Genomic DNA, 25430 nt, shown 5'->3' with positions numbered 1-25430 from the left:
GTCTAATCTACATCAGAATGTGAGTCCTTTACCTTTTATGGCCAGACTTAATTTGAACTACTTGAATAAACATTTTAAATTTCTGAGAAAAGTGTGGGTATTGGCTACACGACCTTATTCATAATTTTTTTTTCCTTTTTTACTGTTGTAAAAATATATATAACACAACATTTGCCAAGTCAACATTTTTCACTGGACGGTTCAGTGACAACAGTTACATCAATCATGTTGTGCAGCCATCGCCAATATCCGTTGCCAAATTCTCCATCCCCGTAAACAGAAACTCAATGCTTCCCAGGGTCCTTTTATTTTTAAAGACAGTAGTAGCCTTGCAGAAGCCCTGGTGGCACAGTGGTTAAGAGCTTGGCTGCTAACCAAAAGGTCGGCAGTTTGAATACACCAGCTGCTCCTTGGGAACCCTATGGGGCAGTTCTACTATGAGTTGGAATTGATGGCGATGGGTTTGGTTTTTGTTTTTTTAGTAGCCTTGCAGGACGAAGTGGTTAAGTGCTTGGCTGCTAACAGAAGGGTGCACGGTTCCAATCCACCAGTCACTCCGTGGGAGAAAGATGTGGCAGTCTGCTTCCATAAAGATTACAGCCTTGGAAACCGTATGGGGCAATTCTACTTTGTCGTGTAGGATCTCTGTGAGTTTGGTTTGGTTTTGGTTTCTGGCACCTAATCTAAGAAGGCACAGCATTGTTCTATGGAGAATGACAGTGGAATTTGAGTAACAGACACAGAGTTCACGCAGCACAGAGGAATCTTTGGGTGACAGGATTGGCTAAAAGGGATTGGTTAGATGTGAAGGGATAGGAGAAGCCTGAAAATTTTGCCAGAGAATCCTTGGGAAAGCATATGTACGTGCACCAATCAATTCCGAATTGTTTTTAAGGGCTAAATAAAGATGTCGTACAGCCCAGAAGACTGATCTGATTTCTGACACCTGTCTGGAAAGGGAAGCATTGCATGGAATGGACTTTACTAGTAAGCTTTGCTCCAGACAAATTCTAGTGGAAGATTAATTCTAAAAAACTACAAATTGATGTTATATGTCTTGGCTAAGTTTTGAACTAGTGGTAATTCAGGCAAAAAGTGTATCGCCACCAAGCAACTGGTCTCTAGCTTGCTGGCACAACTCTCTTTGCATGGATCTTACATGGATAATAAATCATGTACTCCACTTTTGTGATCACTAAAAAGTGTTAAAGAAAAGTGTGTATCCAGGGAAAATTGGGGGCTAAAATAGTCCCTTGGTTTAAGACTTCTCACTCTTCGTCACCTTTGCTATCTTAAAGAGACAGGAAAATGGACTACATGTCCAGCTTCAGGTCCACCTAGACTGTTGAAAAATACAATAATTTAACTAACACTGAACATAGGCCAGTGATTGTAACTAAGGATGACTGTTTGAAAGTTTGTGACTTCTAACTCTGTTTATAGTCTGTAGAATAGCTTTCTGATTAAATTAGGGAAGGTTCCATACCTATATCATGAGTTCAAATATTACTATTGTGAATAATTTTCATTGCATTGGTATAATAATTCTAATGAATATCACACATTATGCCATTTATTTGGATACAAGATATTAGCCTCATCTTGACTCTTTCATTTCCTTCATCCCACACATCCAATTAGTCCACATGTTCTGCCCAGTCTTCCTTCTTTCTATCATCCCACTGTCACAAGGTCAGGACCTAATAAACTTTTTTTGGAGTTATTGTAATTGTCTCCAAACTGGTCTTTCTGCTCCAGTTTCTCTCTTCTCCAATCAATGATATATATATATATATATTTTACATTTTAATTGAATGCTATCATTTTTTCCAGGAATACTCCTTGCCGTAAAGGTACTTACCAATTTTACCCTGAGCAGAAATTCACCTGTCTCTTCTGTTGTTGTTGGTAGGTGCCGTGGAGTCAGTTCCGACTCATAGTGACCCTATGTACAACAGAATGTAACACTGCCTGCTCCTGCACCATTCTCACAATTGTTGCTATGTGTGAGCCCCTTTGTTGCAGCCACTGTCAATCTACCTTCCTCTTTTTCGCTGACCCTTTACTTTACCAAGCACGATGTCCTTCTCCAGGGACTGGTCCTTCCTGAGAACATGGCCGAGTAAGCAAGACAAAGTCTCACTGTCCTCGCTTCTGAGGAGTATTCTGGCTATACTTCTTCCGAGACAAATTTGTTAATTCTTCTGGAAGTCCATGGTATATTCAATATTCTTCACCAGCACCATAATTCAAATGCATCAATTATTCTTCAGTCTTCCTTATTCATTGTCCAGTTTCACAAACATATGAGGTGACTGAAAATACCATGGCTTGGGTCAGGTGCACCTTAGTGCTCAAGGGGACATCTTTGTATTTTAAAAAAGAGGCCTTTTGCAGCAGATTTGCCCAATGTAATATGATTGAAAGTTGTCAATGATTTCATTTTACTTGGATCCACAATCAGTGCCCATGGAAGCAGCAGTCAGGAAATCAAAGGGAGTATTGCATTGGGCAAATCTTCTGCAAAAGACCTACCTCTTCTACATTCATTAAATGCAGCCTAAATGCCAACCTTCCTCTGGAGTAGAGGAGTGACGCTTCACTTCTGTGAGCTCTCACAGCATGCAGAGGGCATCTCCCTGTTAATTTGTGCACCATATTATATCAGTGTTAATTGTGTACATGAACTATCTTACCCGGCCGATGATAAATACTCAGTATATCGTTATTAATTTTTCATTTACTATATTTCAAATTCATTGAGGGCATATAATTTACTGATATACCCTACAGCCTAGTATGTGTTTATTGAAGTCATGTACAGAGAAATAAGGTCAAGAGAGTTTAAGTCAGAAGAATAAGAATAAGAGATCGTTTGGAATCTCTTATCCTCTATTGACTTCTTGGTCTGAATCTTAATATAAAGTTGCGGGTTCTCTCTGCCTCCCTGCTAAGGATGCTGTGCAGGTTTAGCTACAGAGAAAAATTGTTAGAAAACGGATTGAATTTAATGACTATGAACATTGGTCTAAGCCTGGGATATACACATATACACATGTCCTAGACTTATGGTTCAGAGGTTAGATTTATACTATGGGAAGAACAGATACTACTTTATCTCTACCCTGTGGACAAACTTTCTCTTTCCAAATTCCTGCAAGGTTTTTTTTTTTTAAATTTATTGTTCTTTAGGTCTATTTAAATCACTGTGACATAAAAAAGGTTAAGTAAAGGAAAAGCAAAAGTGATATGAAATTCTTTATTGTTGAATATTTATAATGGCTGTCTTTTGTTTATTTGAAACACTATGTTCATGCAGGAGTACAATTAAAATGAACTTTAAATAGGAAAGAATATATCTTCTATAAAATAACAAATAAAGTAAAAAATTTCAATGTAAGCCACTGGAATAAAATATATATATATATATATATAATCTTTAAATCACATTGACCAGGAATAATTTAAGTAGAAGAAGATTGTAAATTAGGTTTGTAGACTCTTGGAAGAGTAGCTTAAAGTTGGCATTCTCTATGTTCTTTAACTATATTTTCATCTGTTTAGGTATTGAGTTTTGACAAATAAGCGTTAGCAGGTGTGATCAGGTTTAAGGAACCATATGGCAACCGCCTAGTACATAAGTCATTCAGGAGTACTATTAAACAGATTAAATAATATTGCCACGCTACAACAGCCATCCACAAGAAACTGTTTTGCCATCTTTGTAATGTAGACAATTTTTAATTCTCTTTGAGTCTAAGATGTGTGTATTAGCTTGCTTTTTGCAAATATTTAAGACTGCATAAACATAATTAAATAGGAGGTGATTTTTTATTCTGTGAGTGTTTATCTCTTCTCAATTCACTAAATTTTGAGAAAGTCTTAAGTAATTTTGATTCCTTTTATACTGTACACAATCTATAGCTTTTGCTAGAAAAGCAAGAGGTTCTGAAATTCTCTTCACAAAGCCAGACTTAGCAGCAATAAAAGTCTTTAAAATGTAAAGAAAATTCCTGAAAATAGCTTCCAGAATGGTGCAGGTTGATAATTTTCGGGTCTTTTCTGATGTATTCACATACAGGGAGGAGTGCAGGCAGGGCGAGGAATCTTACCAGTTTTCCACCATAGTGCTCTCGATTTCCACAATGGCTATTTCATCTGAACTATTGTAAATACCTAGAAAGTTGGCACCAAAACCAAATCAAACCTGTTGCTGTTGAGTTGATTCCGACTCATAGCGAACCTATTAAATTATAAATTCAGCAGCATAAAAGAAAAATAAAACAACTTTTTTGAATGTCTTCTTTTAAATTCTTCATACTACTGCTCTCATCCAATGGAATGGATGCTGAATTTCTGACTCTGAGGTGAAGTTATTATTTGATAAAATACGACCTACGAAGAAACTGTGCACTAAATCCAATGACCGGTGTGAAGTCACATGTGAAGATACAGACACCCACAGAGGGAAGAGAGCCTTGTGATGACCAAGGAAGAGATTGGAGTGATGTAGCTAAAGACGGAGAAGCGCCAAGGGTTGCGGAGAACCACTAGAAGCTAAGAATAAACAAAGAAGGATCTCCCCAAAAACCTACCAAGAAAACATGGCTCTGCCAGCACACTGGAGTTCAACTTTTTGCATCTGGAACTACGAGAAAATACACTTCTGTTGTTTTAAGCCATCCAGTTTGTTGGAATTTGTTACCGCAGACTTAGTTAACTAATAAAAATGAATATTTATTTTATTGATAAAAGTTAACATATAGCTTTATATTGATTTATAGGCACTTGGATATGTTCTCCTAAGATTATTGGGGAAAATAAAATTTTAATATTTCAAAAGCATGTTTATAAAACCATTCTTTATGCCAGCATTAGCAAGTAAGAGACATTCATATATACCAGCCTTCATATGTGAATGCACCGTTGCTGTCATGTATTGTGTGTGTGTGTGTGTGTGTGTGTGTGTGTGTATGTGACAGCTTTTTATGGAAAATGATTCAAAGACCCTTCTCGAAATTTGAAGGAGAGTCTTCAAGCACTCAGATATCTAGTTCATGAAAATGTATGTTTTGATGATTAATCTTATTGGCCTTGAACATGATTTAACTCACAGTCCTCGATATTAATTAAAAAGCCTTTTGAGAACTGGGGTTCAAATATTTTATGCTCATGTAGATGGATGATGTGGAACAAATATAGTTTTTGTAGCTCCATGCTATTTATGTTATTATTCAGTATGAGCCATAAAAATTCCTTCTTTCAATATGAGGCAACGCATTTTAAAGGGAGGGTAGCCACATATCTTAAAGGGAAAGACTTAAGAATTCACTACATAGCATCGTATTCTTGGGATGGGAATGTTCTAGTTCAATTCGCTGTAACCCCAGGGGGCAGGCTCAGTACAGTGTGATCTGTAAGCTCCCTACCTGCAAAGCCAGAAATACTCACTCAGCTGCTGCGCTGTAGGTGGCATAAAATTATACTTTCAGATAATATATCTTCCAGAGATGAATAAGTTATATCCTGAAGACTTATAATTATTTGATACTTTCATGTGCCCACTCATTATCATCCCTTCACAGCAGGTGAGAGACAGCACAACAGACTACATTCAACAGACATTGGATCCAAGTTTCCTTCTGCAGCACGTTTAAAAGTGGTGGATGACTCAGAAACTTATATAATTTATTATATTAGCCTATTGAGACAAAAAGGAGCCCTGGTGGCACAGTGGTTAAGTGCTTGGCTGCTAACGGAAAGTTCGGCGGTTCAAACTCACCAGCTGCTCAGCTGGAGAAAGATGTGGCAGTCTGCTTCCATAAAGATTAAACCCAAAAACCCATTGCCAGTGAGATTCCTACTCACAGCAACCCTATAGGACAGAGTAGAACTGCCCCATAGAGTTTCCAAGGAGCACTTGGTGTATTTGAACTGCCGACCTTTTGGTTAGCAGCTGTAGCTCTTAAGCACTACACCGCCAGGGTTTCCTCTGTAAAGATTACAGCCTTGGAAATCCTTTGGAGCAGTTCTACTCTGTCCTACAGGGTCACTATGAGTTGGAATCAACTTGATGGCAATGGGTTTGGTTTTGGTATTGAGATAAACACTTGCCAGCCTCTTTTAAAACTTTCCAAAAAAGATTCAAAAATATGACGTTCCAATTTTCTTACTCTTTTGCTATAACATGCTTTACGTCCAAACTGGAAAAAGTGTAAAATATAATATTGCCTATACTTTTGTCTCTAGTTTAGATAGGCAAACAAAAAAAACCAAACCTGTTGTCATCAAGTCAATTCCAACTCATAGCAACCCTATAGGACAGAGTAGAACTGCCCAGTAGGGTTTCCAAGGGTGTAATCTTTATGGGAGCCCATGCCACATCTTACTCTTGCAGAGCAGCTGGTGGGTTCTTACTGCAGGCTTTTCTGTTAGCAGCTGAGTGCTTAACTACTGCACTATCTTGTTCTTTTCTCCATCAAATTAATAACCAGTAATTATAACTGTTCTAATGAGTAAAGTAACAATTTACTGAGCATTTACTATATGATAGGCATCGGGTTACTGCTGTATATGCATTATATCAATCACTTAACCTTCATAGCTACTCTCTGCCTACTCTATTATGTCCATTTTACAGAAGGGAAAATTGAGGCTCAGAAAGATTAAGCACTTGGCTGGTGCTCTAAAGCAAGGATGTGGTGGAGCTGAAATTTGTACCCACATTTATCACGTCAAAGCTCTTGTTTTTAAATTATCCTTCCTCTCTAACAGAATTTCTTAAGTAGATAAAAGTGATGGATAATAAAAATTAGTAAAATTACATTGATCAAAAATCTAGAAGATAAAAGTAGGAGAAAATAGAAGAGCATGAAATTTGTCAACAGAACTTGCCATCACATACACTGGTAAAATGAGCTTCAGTGTCGTAGGTAGAGATGCGAGCAACCCTTTATTGATCCACTTCGATGGCCTGGAGAAGGTGTTTTATGTCTGGAGATGCTGATTCAGTACTTGCCATTCTGAAATAACGTGAACTACAGCTTGCAGAGTCATTAGAAAACACTCCATAAGTATATCTTCCAAAAATGCAGAAGTAAAACCATACAATTAAAAACATGCTAGTTGTCATCAAGTTATTTCTGACTCACGGCGACCCCATGTGTGTCAGAGTCGAACTGTGCTCCATAGAGTTTTCAGTGGCTGATTTTTCAGAAGTAGATCACCAGGACTTTCTTCTGAGGTGCCTCTGGGTGGACCTGAACCACCAACCTTCTGGTTAGCAGTCGAGTGCGTTAACCATTTGCACCACCCAGGGACTCCAAAAAACATTACAGAAACATGAAGTCACAACGTTATTTTGATCAAAGAGATTCTTTGAAAAGATGAATAACACTGTAAATGTCTTGTGTTTCATATCTAAACCTCATTTATTAAGTCATTACTAGACTCATTTTTGTCTAAGTACTTAGAAGTAATTCCAAGATGAAGAGTATAAATTATATTTTCTTTTATCATCATTGCATCAAAAAATTAAAGGTTATTGTTTTCATGTGTGGATAATATATTGTAGTTTCTTGCCAGAAATAAAAAGTTGAAAAAAGCAGAGACTGGGAAAAGAAATGCTAAGGTGTCATGGTACCGACAGTAATAACATAGTGGCAGGGTGACTGACAGCTAGGGTTCTGTGGGCAGATGCAGTTATCTCATATTGCCAGGCTCACGATTGAATTACAACCTAGGCTGCAAACATCGTACTTAAGTGCTAGAAACTCCACAGGAGTTCTTCGTTCTATTAAGAATTAGAAAAAGGAGCTGCACAATTTCTTAAAATATGGGGAATCACACACACACACACACACACACCATTTTATAATATGGATGTGGGTTTATTTTGTATGTTAATAAAAATTGGGGGAGGAAACTTAAATTCAATGAAAGAGCTCTAAATTTTGCTTTCGTGCAAGGCACTATTTTCCAGGTTTCCTCCATATTTTGGTTCAAAAGTATGTACAGATCTGTGGTTTCCAGGGAATGGGGCGGGGAGAAGAGAGGAGGAAGAGGAAGAGATTCAAAGGGACATGGAGAAACTTTTAGGGACGATGGATATGTTCGTTGTCCTGATCTGGGTGATGGTTTCATGGGTGTATGAACTCGTTGCTGTCCGCGGATTCTGCCTCACGGCAATCCCATGTGTTGCAAAGTAGAACTGCCCCCTAAGGTTTTCTTAGCTGTAATCTTTACGGAAGCAGATCACTAGGACTTTCTTTCATGGTGCCGCTGGCTGGGTTAGAACTGCCAACCGTTTTAGGTTTACTAGTCAGGTGCAAACAGTTGGCGCCACCCAGGGACCTCATAAGTGTATACATATATCAAATTTTCTCAAAGGTTACATTTTAAATATTTAAAATTTATTGCATGTCAGTTATACCTGCATGAAGCTGTTTAAAAAAAAACACACATAAGAACTACGGCAGATAAGCTAACTGCATTTCTCGGTGCAGCCTGATCTGCCTTTGCGTATGTAAGACCAGGCCCATGTGCCCACAGATCCTGCCTGTGCCCTCCAATGACATTATAGTTTGTCTTTATATGCCTGCTTCCCCAGCTGGATGAGTGGGTATTTTGAAGTCTTAAAACACTAACACGTGGCCAAGTGAAACACATCGTAAATACACCTGCATACATAGTCTGCTAGGGGATAACGCCAACCCTTTATGTTTACACAGTATTTCAACATTTGTAAAGTGCTTTTATATCTGTTGCCTTATTTGGCAGCTTCGCAGCTTCCCTATGAGGAAGTTAATTATTTCCATTTTTCCAGATAAAGGAACAGAAATTTAGAGAATTCAAGAGACTTCCCGAAGCTGTAATGTTAGGTGTACTTACACTTTTACTCACGATTAAATCCATACGGACGAGGTTTCTCACTCTTATACCCCCAACTTGACATTGAACTTCAGTCTAGCCGATGGGATTATTCACTAGTAATATAATCTCTGTGCATCTGTGCCCTCAAATGATATTTTCTGTGTATTTACTCTTTTATCATAGCTGAATGATAACAATCACCTAACAAATGACGAAAGCAGGTTTGTTATCCCCCTTGAACAGCTTGTCATTGTGCAGGATATTAAAATGAGGTCCGTGCTGCCTCATTTGTCTGTAAGCAATAAAATTGATTTTTTTTTTTTTGGCTTAGAAAGTTGGGAATGCAAAGGGTTGCACCTGACCCAGATAATGTTATCAGCATGGACCTATCTGTCTCTTTCCTTTTCTTTGATCTGCTTGCTTGTATAGTCACAACACGGGCACCTGAACCTCAATACTTATGATTTCAAAGGAAAATTCTCTCTGCCCCAATATATCATTATTCCCCCAAAGGATTCACCTGGGCATTTCTGCTTGGTCCTGCTCTAGCTCCAAGCTTTTGCCCCCTCTGCACTACTGTAAACCAGAAACACCAACCCTGTTGCCGTCGAGTCAATTCTGACTCATCGCGACCCTATAGCAGGACTACGGAAAAGGCTATGCTTTTTTTTTTAACTTCTTACTTTGATATAATTTTAGACATAGAAGAATTGCCAAGATAGAGCAGAGATTCCAAATATCCTTCACTCAACTTCCCATAATGTTAGTATCGCACATAATGTCAAAACTAAGAGATTAAAGTTGATGCAATATTTTTAAACTAAACTGCAGAATTTATTCAGATTTCCCAAGTTTTTCCAGAGGTGCCGTTTCTACTCCAGAATCCAGTTCTGGATCCCACATTGCATTTAATCACATTTCCGTAGTATCCTCTAATCCATGAGAGTTTCTTTGTCTATTCTCTTCTTTCATGAGTTTTGAAGACTGCTGGTCAGATACTTTGTACACTATCCACCAGCTGGGGTTTTCTAACATTTTCTCATAATTGGACTGAGGTTATGGGCTTTGGGGAAGAACAGCAGAGAGGTGCTGTGTGCTTCTCTTTACATTGCGTTGGGCTGCATCTCAATCTGAGTTAGCACTGGTCATGTTAATCTTGATCACTGGGCTAGGGTGCTGACAGCCTGGATTCTCCTCTGTAAAAGTCACTCCCTTTCCACACTCTATTCCAGAGGTCTGCAAACTTTTTCTGTAAAAAGCCAGATAGTAAATATTTTAGGCTTTGTGAGTCACATGGTCTGTCACAACTAGTCAACTCTGCACTTATAGGAGGAACACAGCCATGGAGAATACATAAACACACACTGGAGAACTTTTTGCTTGGTCCTCCTGTTCCAATGTGTGTTTCAATAACACTAGCTGACCTCTGCTATATTTATGAGAAGGGACTCACCAAGTCCAACCCATACTTAGGGGGAGGAGAACCAAACTCCACCTCCTGGAGGGAGGACTATCAAAGAATTTGTGGCCATATGCTAAAACACTACAGTAATTAAATATATTTTGGGAGTTACTTGGAGGATATGCAAATAGCTTCTTTATCCTTAAACTTTCTCCCACTTATGTTAACATTCATCCGTGGGTCTTGCATGAAGCAATAATTATTTTACTGTTCTAATGGTGATTTTTATTTGCTTCATGGCCTTTATATTTATTAATTAGAATTCTTTTGTGAGGAAGAATTTTTCCGTCTTCTTCATTCATTTTTTTTTTCCCGATCATTTATTTATGCCAGTATGGACTCATGGATGTTTATTTTATTCTTTGGGACATGACTCAGTACAACTTTATTCATTTGATTGTTCACACTGTTATGGCTTTGACCACTGGGAGTTCCTCTAGGCTGGCTGTTTGTTCCTTTGACATGCTGCCATCCTTTTGTTTAGCTACTATAGGTGCATCTTAACTTCTGCCTGCCACAGGGCTCGAGTCAGCCATTTCCCCAAGGAGCACTGATTCCTGCTGCTGGAGAAGAGTGTCTAGAATCCAAGATCTGGAAGCTCATTGTGCTCACTGCTACTGCAGTGTCAAGGCTTCTAGCCCTCTCAGTGGATAGAGCTTGGAAATTACATGTTTACTTACCCATGTATAGACATATACCTATATTTATTTTTGTATCTAAGTGTCTGTATATATATATGTAAACATGTCTGTATAGATATGCCTATATATATAATGTCTGTGTATATATATACTATATATGTGTGTATATATATATACTATATATATACACACACATACATAAACCAAACCAAACCCACTGCTGTCGAGTCAATTCCAACTCATAGCGACCTCATAGGGTTTCTGAGGCTGTAAATCTCTACGGAAGCATACTGCCACACCTTTCTCCCATGGAGCTCCTGGTGGTTTCGAAGTGCCAACCTTTCAGTTAGCAGTTGATTTCCTTAACCACTGGGCCACCAAGGCCCCTTTTACACACACACGCATATATATATAAATTAATTTATATTTATATCTCCACCTTCAATCCAACACCACAGATTTATTTGAGCATTCCCATTTTGCTTATTTGTATCCTCTTTATTCTACACTGAGAAATCTAACTCTCATTATCTACAATATATTTATTTACTTAATATATCGTCAATGTATTTATTTGTAGCTTCTTAATTCTACAGTGAGAAATCTGTCATATATCTACAATGTATTTATTTGTTCAATGTATTTACAATATATTTATTTATTTGTTCAATCCTAGAATGCTCCTTAGAAGCGAGGGTGGCAAGACTTCATCTCACATACTTTGGACATGTTATCAGGAGGGACCAGTCCCTGGAGAAGGACATCATGCTTGGTAAAGTAGAGGGTCAGTGAAAAAGAGGAAGACCCTCAACAAGATGGATTGACACCGTGGCTGCAACAATGGGCTCAAACTTGGCAGCGATTGTGAGCATGGTGCAGGACCAGGCAGGGTGTCGTTCTGTTGTACATACGGTCTCTGTGAATTGGAACTGACTCGACAGCACCTATAACAACAAAAACTGCAGAATTGATTGTGAAATAATTTCAGAACTTTTAATGTATACTCCTGTGAGAAATAACTTATCAGTTATAATATACTGTAGGGGTATAGTTCTGAGACAGGTGTTAGATTAAACTTTGGAAATCAGTGAAGTGAGTAGTAAATTTTCATCTCCTTCAGGTAATAAATTTCAGGGAAGACCATGATATGTATACCTTCTTTCCTGCTACAATAGGACACACTACTTTATACAAAAGGGCCTCAAATAAATACTTGTTAAATGAATGAATGAAAACATTATATAAAAATAATGCTGAGTAAACACTAGTAATATTCGTATATACATATAAATTATTTACACCAAAATCATCCTAAATTATGCATCTTCCTTTTGCATTATTTGTTTCTGAAGAAAAAAAGTACGTAGAGTCTAATAGTTTATTTCGTTTAAAAAGTAAAGGTTGGTGGTCACTAATGGATTGTTTAGTGTGGACTTTACATTAGAGATCTGAGCTTGATTTCTGACCTCATCCTTCCTGGTGAGCCCTGGGATATGTTACCAAACTTCTCTGAGAATTCCTGTCCTCGTCTATGATATTGAAATTCTAATAATACTGACCTCAAAAGTTGCTGAGAGAATTAAAGGAGGCATAGGTGTAAATAAAACCTGGGTTGTGGTGAGTCCTTCAGCCATGTTAGTTCTTACAGCTCATATGTTTCTAGTTCAATCCCATAGTGTTTCTATTCGCTTTGGCAGACTATGCACATGAGCAAAATATTGCTTCTCTATGAAATTCTCATTCCGGCCATGAGGGTCCAGGGACTCTGTTTGCAATCTACTTATTATTTAAATGAAGTCATTTGACATCTTCCCAATCAATCATTCAGAGTAACAAGAGGAGACTAAGCATATTGATTTACTGTTAATTACAAGTTTTGACTAGAATGGTCTCTTCAATATGGTACAAAAGATCATTTTGAAGAAAATGTTTTATTGAAAGAGTTCCTTAGGCAGATTTGTTTCCCTTTTAAAGAAAACATAACAAAAAAACAAACCCATATGTAAATAGCTAAGATAGGCACATTTGTGAGTATAGAAACTCTGACAGGTATTTCTTCTGCTAAATTCAGTAAAACGAGGATTATTGGGACCATATACTACAATTTTTAAGATAAATTTGCTCTTGAGTATTTGAAAATTAAAGATAACAGATTAAAATAGATCGCATGTAATATGTATTTACTTATTAAATTTTGTATTCCAAACATAGACAAAAGTAGACCAATAATATACTGACTTCCCCCCAGGCGTGGGCCCTGCGTTAACATTTGACATTAACAATGATCCACTCATGGCCGGTCTTGTTGCATCTACTTCCTCCTACCCACTTCCCCACCCCCCACGCCCGCGGTATTATTTCGAAGTGAATCTCAGACATCATATACCGTCTGGATACACTTTTTTTTTTTTTTTTTTAGTTTCAGTAAAATATGATTTTGTGACATCTGCAGACATAAAGGCTACTTTGTGCTTTTCACTCCATCTTTGTCAAACAGGGAAACATGTTAAAGGCTATGGTTACGTTTTAACAAGTGCAATATGTTATTTGATGTCATCAAAAGTATTTTGTCAATTATTTTTATTAAAACTAGAATATCATAGTTAAAGTGCTTTAAAAACTGTTTACAGATAAAAGACTCTTACAAATAAGCATACCGTCTTTCAAAATGGCACTCTCATGGCGATCTGAAGACTATTATGCCATATTTAGTGATGTAGAAATATATTTGAGCTGTCATATTTGTAAAAAAGACTAAATGTTAATCTGTACCAGAAATACAAAGAAATCAATCCAAATGTGATTATCTTTTTATCTTTAAATGGAGTACAATTTTATCTTTTTCCTCAAAAGCGTGTATAAGTGTTTAGAAGATCTAAATGGTTTGAACTTTTCAGTTCTCTATGATCACATTTTCTTGGTTATAAATCATTTTAGAAATTACTTCTTTAACAGTAACTAGGTTTCTTTTTTAAATTTAATAAAATGAATATTGGTAATATTAGTTATATTAGGATATTTCAGAGTTCTGAAATGCATAACGCTTAGAGTTAAATGTTTGCCCAGGATAAATTATGGCATGAGTGTTTAACAGTATTTTGTACTGCCATAGAAAGAAAATGAATGTTCTCCAAATGGAAATCATTCCATATAGTTGAGGTTTAATGGAGCAAAGAATTATCTCGGCAGGGCATAAAGATTTACTTTGCTTTGATATGATACAGATGGGAACCAGTTACGAATTACTTTATGAAAACACATTTTCAAGGACTATTAAATTATCTTTCATAAATATGCAGTATTTTATAAGATTTTAAAAAGAAAAGCTTCATATTTGAATTAGCATTTTTATTTATCTTCTTTATAACCAATTTATCACTTTTGCCAAAAAAAAAAAGATTTCCATGCATATACCCATTTCTAAGATTCTTACGTAATGTACAAGTTATTTTTCAAAGACTCCCAAATAAAAACTTAGTACAGAATTATATTCAAACTTTACACTAATTCCACAATACTTTGTGTAATTTTGACACTAAAGTATTTCATAAAGAATACATTTATATTTTCTTCATAGAGAAAAAAAGTAAAATAATGATTTTGAAATCAGAGTAAGCATTTATGAATGTCCCAATGAACGTATTTTCCAACTTAACTACATTAGTTTTGAATTAGTTATTAAGAAGTTTGCATTGCTGAAAACGTAAAAGATGAAGTAAACTTAGCTGTTTCTTTGGGTTAACTTCTTAAATTAATATTGGGATTACTACACTAAACTATTACCGAATTCTATTTGTTGTTAAAAATAACACTTCTCTAAACTAGTTGAGCTAGATAAAACCATCTGAGTTAATGAAATAAAAACTTGCAACATCTGCAAATTACCCAATTAAAGCTTTTCATTGTTGGTCATTGGAATTAAGGGGCGAATTAGAGATTCATTTTTTGATCCCACATACTTATTTGGGGAGACTAAAATAAGTAAATGTCAAATATCCAGTAAATTTGTCTTCTCGATAATTAAAATAAATAATCCTTTATTGTGTACGTAGAGGTATTATGGGGTTCAGAAACGAAGAAATCAGGGTCCTGTCGCCAGGAGGGACGATATTCCGGTTTCCTGTTCACTTTGCAGGAATTTGTATTACACTGAAAACAAAACGTTTAAAATCAACAATCTTTACTATGGTCTTCTTGCAGAGTGGTTATTTACATTTTCTCACCTAATAGACTGGCAATCATTTTCTTGTTGGTTTGAGGTTTCCTGGACACATTTACTCAGTTACTGTGTACTACATTACGTAGGGAGGGCTGAGTTTCTGTCACGTGCTGCATCTTCATTCAGTTTGATATGGGAAGGTCACAGGGTATTAAATCACGTCAGGGAAATGGTTACTTAAAAGAACCAGAGGGAACAATGCCACAGGATGAGGAAGGCATGTTGTAAGGAACACTATGAGTCAAGAATGCCACTGTCTGTCCTGATGTCCCAGGGATGAACTCAGAGCAAGAAAGGTGAGATTTACTCAAAAGATTTAGAAGCTGGTTAGACATTGAGACAGAATGGGATTACACAGAATTCTGAGGAAAGCAAAACCAGTTGCCATGGAGCCGATTCTGACTCACGGCAATCCCATGTGTATCAGAGTAGAACTGTGCTCCACAGGGTTTACAATGACTGATTTTTCTAAAGCAGGGTGCTAGAACTTTCTTCCAAGACGCCTCTGGGTGAACTCAAACATCAAACCTTTCAATTAGCAGTCAAGCGCGGTAACCCTTCTCACCAAAAAAAAAAAAAAAAAAAAAAAGAAAAAATGCTAAATGACCTGGAGGACCCAGGCTCATTTCAGGCATACACCTTCTCACGTATTTTCTTTTCTATTAAGCAGAAATAGCTCATTTTCTGAGTGTCTAGCTGCCTCTTAAAAGAGCAGACTTTAAAGTCTAACAAGTTGATAAAAGCAACTCACCGCAGGCTACCACCCTCTCTCTGATCCATTTGTTCCGGACTTGCTCTCATCTTCCAGATCATGACTCCAAATTCCACCTTTATAACCCTCTTCTGAGTGAGTCCTTTTACGCTGGCTGACATCAAACCTTTCTGTTTCCAGAGCTGTATCAGCATTGCACTGTCCCTGGCTTTGTTCTGTGTTTTTTGTCACTTTCACATCTTCAGGAGGGATCAATCACTGAAGAAGGATATCATGCCTGGTAAAGTGGACGATCAGTGAAAAAGAGGGAGACTCTCAATGTGATAGACTGACACAGTGGTTGCAAGAGTGAGCTCAAACATAGCAGGGAGTATGAGGATGGCGCAGGACCGGGCAAGGTTTCATTCTGCCATATGTGTGGTTGCTATGAACTAGAGCTAACTTGATGGCACCTAATAACAACAACATCAAGCTGCTGTGAGGGCTGCCTGCTCCAGCCCCAGTCCCACAGAATTCTGTCTCCAGCCAGCTTCCCCCCGCCCCCCATCAGGCTCATGCTTCTCCATGGAGGAGTAGGAAGAAGTGGAGACATAAGGGTGGCAAAAGAACGAGGTGGAGAAATGGACTGAGTGAATTTTCCAAGAAGAGATAGTGCTAGTTTTTAAAGATACGTAGATTTTAAAATAGTTTTGGATAAAATAATAGTTTCTGATTGTTCAAAATATCAATAGTGCCAAGGCTGAGAAACTCTGATGTAAATAGTTATATGTATATTATTACTATGTATGAAGGGATTCATAGTATACAAACTTTTTCTGACCTATATTTTATTTAATTTTTTATGGGTGTAAAAGCACACATATCGAAAAAAAAAACAAGTCCTAAAGGTCTAGTTTGATAAATTTTGATGACTGCATGCATCCATGCAACAACCACAAAAAATATGATAGAAAACACTTCCATCACTTGAGTAAAAATCATTTATTTTACTCCATGTCCCATAAAAGTAAGCACTTTCTGATTTCTATCACCGTAGAGCGTTGTTAGAAGACACATGAATGCAGTCATACAGTATGGACTTGTGTGTGTATGTGTGTGTCTGGATACTTTCATTTAATACCTTCTGAATACATTTCATTAAATTCATTAAAATGTGTCAATTGGTAGTCCATTGCTTTTTATCTTTGAATGGTATTCTTTAGTATGAATATACAGCAATTTGTTTTTTCATTTTCTTCTTGATGAGTATTATCAGTGTTGCAAAAATCCTTAGAAAAAGTCAAAACTATAATTCAAAGAAAATGTTAACACATATGAGTTAAACTGGTTTGACATAAAAGATTATTATAATTTCTGACTACATTATTAATGACAACACTGAGCATAATAAAAGTTCGTGACAATCAGATAATATTTATGTGAAATAAATCAGTTACCCTAATACCCTAAACATTACAGAAATAAGGTGACTCTTGACATAATAAACTTTTCTTCAATGAAATGTTTTTGAAAGAAGGTAGTGGCTGATGTCACAAATGGTTTGCAATCAACTGTTAACCTAAAAATTTGTGGTTTGAACCCACCCAGTGGTAACACGGAAGAAAAGGCCTGGTGATCTGGTTCTATTAAGATTATAGCCAATGAAAACGCTAGGGAGCAGTTCTAGTCTGTAACACATGTGGTTGCCGTGAACCAGAATTGACTCAATGGGAACTAACAAAGACAAAGTGGTTGATAGTAACATATAAGAAAAATGAAGTTGAGTGAGATAGTCTTCAAATGTTTATTTGAAGGGGTTTGGCCATCAAGGAATCCAAGGAAGACCAAATAAAGATCCGCCCAAATTAAAAGATGCCATTAGATCTGCCAGCAAGTATGGGGAGGGAATTCTTTCTTCACTACTCATTGGAACTGTCAACTGAGCTATCTGCCCCTTAAACTGGGATTATCTCAGTAGTCTGAACAGGGACAGTGAGCTCAGACTATTTCTTCTGAAAATTATTTAGAATCAGACAAGCTTAGAAGTGGCCCAGGCTTTCAAGTATAACTTCTGGAGCCAAAATTTTATCTAATGTAGAGTGCAAAGTATTAACAAAGATATTATCAGTAGTAGGGCACTATAATGAGGTGGTTTCAAGCACAGGCTCTCCAGTCTGACCATCTGGGTTTCATTCCAGCATCCCCATCTATTAGCTCTGGGAACTTGCGCATTTTACTTAACCTCTTAGAGGCTCAATTTCCTGAAGAGTCAAGTGGAAAATTGACACAGGTTTTTGTGAGTTTTAAATGAGAAAATGATTGTAAAGTACTTAGCACAATGTCCCACCTAGTAAACACTCAAAAATATGTTGTAATTAAAATCTAACAGACTTTTGATAGAAGAAATGATATTCAGTTTCTAGAAGAGGCTGTATGTGATGCAAGTTGAGGAATATATTTGTTACAAATGGTAATAAGAGGGTTTAGATCAGCATCAGTATGTGCTTACTGAACTATCACTAACTTTCCCAAGTCCACAAAGCTCTTAACTGCCAGAGATGAGAGTCAAACCAAGACCAGTCTGGCCCAAAGCCTTGCTTCTGAGAACAGGCTGTATGGAGAGTGGCTTCCAGGCTCCTGTGCTCTCTGCACCCCTCCTCCCCACTCCCAGACTGGCCAAAGTACTGAAAAAGGAAAGTCGCTATTCAATCAGCCTGGAAATTTCAGATATCTAGACTTCAATTAATTTCTAAATGATATTTTAAAATAAATGATAATGCTTTATGATATCTAAATGCTATTTTATGATAACATCATTACAGAAGACTTTCTTTTCTCCTCTTTTTTATCCCTACTTGTCTGTTTTCAGCTTTGTCTCATTTCTCTATTTGTTATGCATTATTGTAATAATTTGTTTTCCAGTCTTTTCTCCCTTGTCAACTGCAAACTTCTTTGGGATAGAATCTGCCTCTCGGTCATCTCTGTGTCCATGGCTCCTAGCATAATAAAATGAAGACAGTTTTTAATGGAAAAAAATAAATCTCTTGAGTAATGTGAAGCTTGAGCTATGAGCAGAGTGGGTAGACCAGCCTGCCTACAGTCTTAGAAACAGGGATATGGTCTATCATCTATCTGTTCATCCATCCATCCAACCATCCGTCCATCCATCCATCTATCCCTCCATCCATCCATCCATCCATCCATCCACCCATCCATCCATCCATCATCATCGTCTATTCTTTTTCTGTCTCTTTGATTTGTTGATTTTATTTCTCTATCAGCTGATAGCACAGTGGCTAAGTGCTTGACTTCTGAGTGAAAAGAAAGTGTGACGGTTGGAACCCCCCAGCTGCTCTGCAGTAGAAAGATGTGTCAGTCTGCTGCCGTAAAGATTACAGCCTTGGAAACCCTATGGAGCAGTTCTCCTCTGCCCTGTCAGGTTGCTGCTAGCTGAAATTGACTCATTGGCAACAGGTTTTTTAAAATTCTGTTATACATAAGACGTCCATGGGTCACACTCAACTCAATGGCAACTAATAATAACATAGTTAAGTGCAGGGTCTCCGAAGCAAGATGGCAGGGAACTGAGCCCAGGCTCTGTCTCTAACTGTGTAAAATTGGGAAAGTTACCTAATCTTTCTGTTTCTCAACCTCCTCATCAGTAAAATAAGGAAATATTAGTATTTCATAGGGTTGCTGTGAAGACTAAATGACTTAATACGTTTTTATCTTTAAGAAGAATTCAAACCAAAACCAAGCCCATTGCCAATGAGTCGATTCCAATTCACAATGGCTCTATAGGGCAGTGTAGCACTTCCCCATAGGGTTTCCAAGGAGCAGCTGGTGGATTCGAACTGCTGACTTTTTGGGTAGCAGCTGGGCTATTAACCACTGTGCTACTGGGGCTTCTTAAGAAGAATGGAAGGCACATATTATGTACTCAGTAAAAGTTAATTGTAATTATTATTTCTTGCTTCTTGGAGTCAGTCTTCAGCTACCTAGATGGCTGGTTCTAGAGTAAATGAATTCATGTTTCTGGCTATATTTTATCAACTTATTGATTGAGAAGTTATCAATGTAAATGATAAATACTTTTCTAAACTTGAGATAGAAAACCTATTATCTTCAAGATCCATCACCAATTCTGTTGAAAACTACTACCATATTTAAAATACCAACCCAGTTGCTGTTGAGTTGATTTCAACTCATTGTGACCCTGTGTGTGAATTTAAGCCTGCCTGTGTCTCTGACAGAAGACTGGTGTGGGAAGGAAAAGGAGTGAGTGATCTAAGTAAATCTCAGAACTTACTGGGAAGGGCAAATACAAGTTGTGCTTTCTTCCTTAAGGCTGCAATTCTGAAATACTTAAACTGTTGATTATCCCTTTCTTCCTTAAATCCTCACACTTCTATTTAGTCAGTGGACAAGAACTCCTTCAAGAATCAAAGTGAGATGTTACAGAGTTCTGAGCTTCTCAGTCAGAAGATGTTGTTTCAGAACAAAGAATAAACTTTTCAACACAGATGTATGTAATGAAAATGATTTTTCACTCAAAAACATTTCTCACAATGTGCCATAGAAGGTTTAAGTGTCACTGGATGTTTGCAACTGCCTAGGAATTGGCCTAGGGGTTAGTTAAAAAAAAAATCTATTTAGATTTAAAAAGGAATCACTTGAGTCAAACCTATGATTCCATTGTGCTTTTGTGGAAATAAGCTGGCCCTCCAACTCTATAGATTGGATCTAATTATTTTCTTTCCTTGTTTTGCTCATTTTTAAAATCCAGACATTTACTTCTCAGTTCTGCCTTCTACACATTATAATTCACAATAGGGTTTCTGTGATGTTGATTTTTTTATGACAGATTGCTGCAAAAATCTCCTGTACACTGAATGCTGAACAGCAGTTACCATTATTTTGACAAATTTCCTAACATATTTGGCACTAGTTATGACAAATGGTCATGATGAGGCTGATTCAGATGGATAACAGACAGCTATAATGCAGTTCTACCAACTGATTTTCAGTCATAGAATGAGTCAAAAAAGCGAAGGAAAGCATTAATATAAATTGACAGGGGCAGATCCATTTGCACTGTAAACTGTAGGTGATTGCTAATGGGTTGGAAATACTCATCAGGGGCTAAGTTTGCTAGAGCAAATAAAATAATTACCATTGTCAACTCCCTATTCAATATAAAAGGTATTTTCAAACTCTAGCCTATATGATTGTGTTTAAAATTGTAAGCGATTGTATAATAATGAAGATAAAGCTTATAAACCAGTTGGCATTGAGTCAATTCTGACTCAGTGTGAACGAGTAGAATTGTGCACCATAGGGTTTTCAATGGCGGAATTTTCAGAAGTAGATCTCCAGGATGTTCTTCCAGGGTGGCTCTGGGTAGACTAGAACCTCCAATCTTTTGGTTAGCAGCCAAGCATGTTAACCCTTTACATTCCTGTTGAAGCTTATGTGAGCTCTCTTATCATGCAAAGTGAATTAGCCATGTCACTGGGGTTGATCTAGATAGAGTGTGTGTGTGTGCGTGTGTGTGTGAGAGAGAGAGAGAGAGAGAGATCAGATTGTATAAAACAAGACCTTGGTAAATTTTGAGAGACATTTTAAATAGTGAAATTTAATAAAAATAAAATGAAATACATAGAAATATCTTCATAAAAATATCCTTTATGTATTATCTTGGTTTTCAGAGAAGCTATGTTTGTAAAATTTCTCTCTCTCACGTTTATTTTTTAACTGCTGAAGTAGCTTTTATGAAGGCAAAAAAGAACATTGAATTTGCAAACAGAAAATCTGAGTCCAAGTTTTGTCTCTGTGATTTTACACAATTCATTTAATACAACGTTTTTCAATCTTTTTCATTATCACTCTTGTAAGAAACCTGTTAAGGCACGTTTTTCTAATCAGCCCATTTCCATTAAAATTTATTTTCATAGGTATATTGGATATTTGTTTATGTACCATAATACGTATATAATTATATATTCCAAGAGATAGCTGCCACTGAGTCGACTCTGATTTATGGGGGTCTTACGTACAACAGATCAAAACAACTGACTGACGATAATTACAATAATTGGCTATTCTGTGGGCGTGAAGTTACTGAATGAAGGATTGGACAAAGTACATCATAAATAGGAAAAGAGAAGTGACAAGGACAACGTATCAAGATTCCAGCTCCAGGGTCAAGCTGACTTGGATTGGACTTCTAGATCCTCCTTACACATTCCTGGACAAGGTACTATATCCTTTGAGATTAAGTTTCTTCATATATGAAATGGGAACATTCATAGACACACCTCCTAAGGCTGTTATGTAGTGGGAGAATGGCTACAAAGGGCCAAGCTTGGGGAAATGTTCAATGTTTCTTGTTGTTGGTTCTGCTGTTAAATATCTTACATGTTTGAACTCACTGTGTAATAAAGGTTACACAAAAACAACAGCTAGACAACTTAAATGCCCATCAACAGATGAATGGATAAACAAAATGTGGTACATATATACAATGGAATACTACTCATCCAGTAGGAGAAACAAAATCTTGATTCATGCTAAAATATGGACGGAGCTTGAAGACACTATGTTGAGTGAAATAAGTCAGTCCCAAAGGACAAATATTGTATGACAATTGTAAGACAAGACAAGGCAGATGCATAGACACTAAAGTTTTTTAGTGGTAACCAGGGGCAGGAGGGAGGAGGAAAGTGGGAGTTAACAGTGATGGAAAAAACACACTGATTAAGGGTAGGGTTTCATAGCCGATTATTGTAATTACTGTCAGTCAGTTGTACATCTGTAAAAAGGTGAATTGGCGACAGTTGTGTGATAGATATATTTACAACAATGACACATGCACATACACATAAAAAGAGCAGCTGCTGAGGCTGCTTATGTACAACCAAACACCTCATGGGATTTGGTTTCTTGGTTTGGAGGTTCAGGGTCATGGTTTCACGGGACATCCCAGTTAACTGGCCTAATAACCTTGTTTAGTGTTTCTGTCCTACCTCCTACTTCCTTGAATAGTGCTGGGGTCTTAAAATCTTGCAAGCACCATCCGAGGCGCAACAGATGGTTTCTATTCACCTGGAGCAACAGAAGAAGGAGAGTCAGGAATAGTAAGAGGACATGGAATGTATGGCTAATCGCCTCCATGAACAACTGCTTCTTTTGCCATGAGACCAGAAGAACTGGATGGTTCCTGGCTACCACTGGTGAACATTTTGATCAAAGATTTTATAGAAGAATCCTGATCATAAGGGGGAAAATGCAGAATAGAATTCAAATTCTCACAGACTCCCTATTTTCTGGAGCCATGCAGGCTGGATGAACCCCTGAAACTATTTCCTTGAAATAATGTTTAAACCTTAAAGCAAAAATACCCAGGAAGTCTTCTTAAAATCAAGCAATAGTTTACCTTAACTATTAAAAAATGTCTGCCTTGAGCATTATGCTCTTTTTTTTTTTTTTTTAAATTGTACTTTAGATGAAGGTTTACAGAACAAACTAGCTTCTCATTAACCAGTTAGTACACATATTGTTTTGTGACACTGGTTACCAACTCTACGAAATGTCAACACTGTCCTTTCTCGACCTTGGGTTCCCTATTACCAGCTTTCCTGTCCCCTCCTGCCTTCTAGGCCTTGCCCCTGGGCTGTTGCGCCCCTTTAGTCCATTTTGTTTTATGGGCCTGTCTAATCTTTGGCTGAAGAGTGAACCTCAGGAGTGACTTCGTTACTGAGCTAAAAGGGTGTCCGGGAGCCATACTCTCGGGGTTTGTGTAGTTTCTGTCAGGCCAGTAAGTCTGGTCTTTTCTTGTGACTTAGAATTTTGTTCTACATTTATCTCCAGCTCTGTCTGGGACCCTCTATTTTGATCCTTGTCAGAGCAGCCAGTGGTGGTAGCTGGGCACCATTTAGTTGTGCTGGATTCAGTCTGGTAGAGGCTGTGGAAGTTGTGGTCCATTAGTCCTTTGGGCTAATCTTTCCCTTGTGTCTTTGGTTTTCCTCATTCTCCCTTGCTCCTGATAGAGTAAGACCAGTGGAGTATCTTAGATGGCCTCTCACAAGCTTTCAAGATCCCAGATGCTACTCACCAAGGTAGAATGCAGAACATTTTCTTTATAAATTACGTTATGCCAATTGTATGCTCTTTTTTTTTGATTTAAAAAAATTTTTTATTGTGTTTTAGATGAAAGTTTACAGTGCAAATTAGTTTCTCATCCAAAAATTTATACACATATTGTTTTGTGACATCGGTTGCAATCCACACAATGAGTTAACACTTCCCCCCTTTCCCTTTACATCCTGGGTTCCTTGTGTCCATTCATCCAGTATTCCTGTCCCTTCCAGCCTTCTCATCTTTGCTGTTAGACATGTGTTGCCCATTTGGTCTCTTACACTTGGCTGAACTAAGAATCACATTCCTTGTGTGTATTACTGTTTGTTTTATAGGCCTGTCAAATTTTTGGGTGAAAGGTGGACTTCAAGAGTGGCTTCGTTTCTGAGTTAGCAGGGTGTCTGGGGCCATAGTCTCAGGGATTTCTTCAGTCTCTGTCAGACCAGTAAGTCTGGTCTTTTTTGTGAATTTGAATTTTATTCTGTATTTTTCTCCTGCTTTGTCCCAAACCCTCTATTGTGATCCATGTCAGAGCAGTCGGTGGTGGTAGCTGGGCACCATCTAGTTCTTCTGGGCTCAGGCTAGTGGAGGCTGTGGTTTGCGTAGTCCATTACTCCTTTGACTAATATTTTCCTTGTGTTTTTGGTTTTCTTCATTCTCCTTTGCACTGAATGTGATAGGACCAATGGATGTATTTTAGATGGCTGCTCAAAAGTCAGTTGACCTTCATGTCCCCTGAGACCATGGTCCCCAACACTCAGTCCCTCAAGGTGTTTGGAAGTGTCTAGGAAGCTTCTGTGACTTTGCCTTGGTCAAGTCGTGTTGACTTGCCCTATATTATGTGTTGTCTTTCCCTAGCATGAAGTTAACACTTGTCTACTATCTAGTTAAATGTTTTCCCTTCTCCAACCCTCCCCTTCCTTGTAACAAAGACAGTTTTTTTTGTGTTTTTGTAATAGCGGTCTCATACAATATTTGTCCTTTTGTGATTGATTTATTTCACTCAGCATAATGCCGTCAAAAAACAAACAAACAAACAAAAAAACCCCAAACCAAACCCATTGCTGTTGAGTTGATTCTGACTCATAGTAACCCTATAGGACATAGTAGAACTGCCCTGTAAGGTTTCCAAGGAGTGGCTGATAGATTCAAACTGCTGACCTTTTTTTTTTAGGCTTAATTTTTTTTTATTGTACTTTAGATGAAGGTTTATAGAACAAATAGTTTCTCATGAAACAGTAGTACACATATTGTTTTATGACATTGGTTAACAACACCATGACATGTCAAGCCTCTCCCTTCTCAACCTTTTTTTTTTTTTTGGTGAAAATATACATAGCCAAAGATACACCATTTCAAAAATTTCTACATGCACAGTTCAGTGACATCAACTATGCTCTTCCAGTTGTG

This window comes from Trichechus manatus, unplaced genomic scaffold (genome assembly GCF_000243295.1).
Source record: "Trichechus manatus latirostris isolate Lorelei unplaced genomic scaffold, TriManLat1.0 scaffold00012, whole genome shotgun sequence".
Lineage (NCBI taxonomy): Eukaryota > Metazoa > Chordata > Mammalia > Sirenia > Trichechidae > Trichechus > Trichechus manatus.
The sequence above is the reverse complement of the archived record's forward strand: the minus strand, read 5'-3'. Positions refer to the sequence as shown.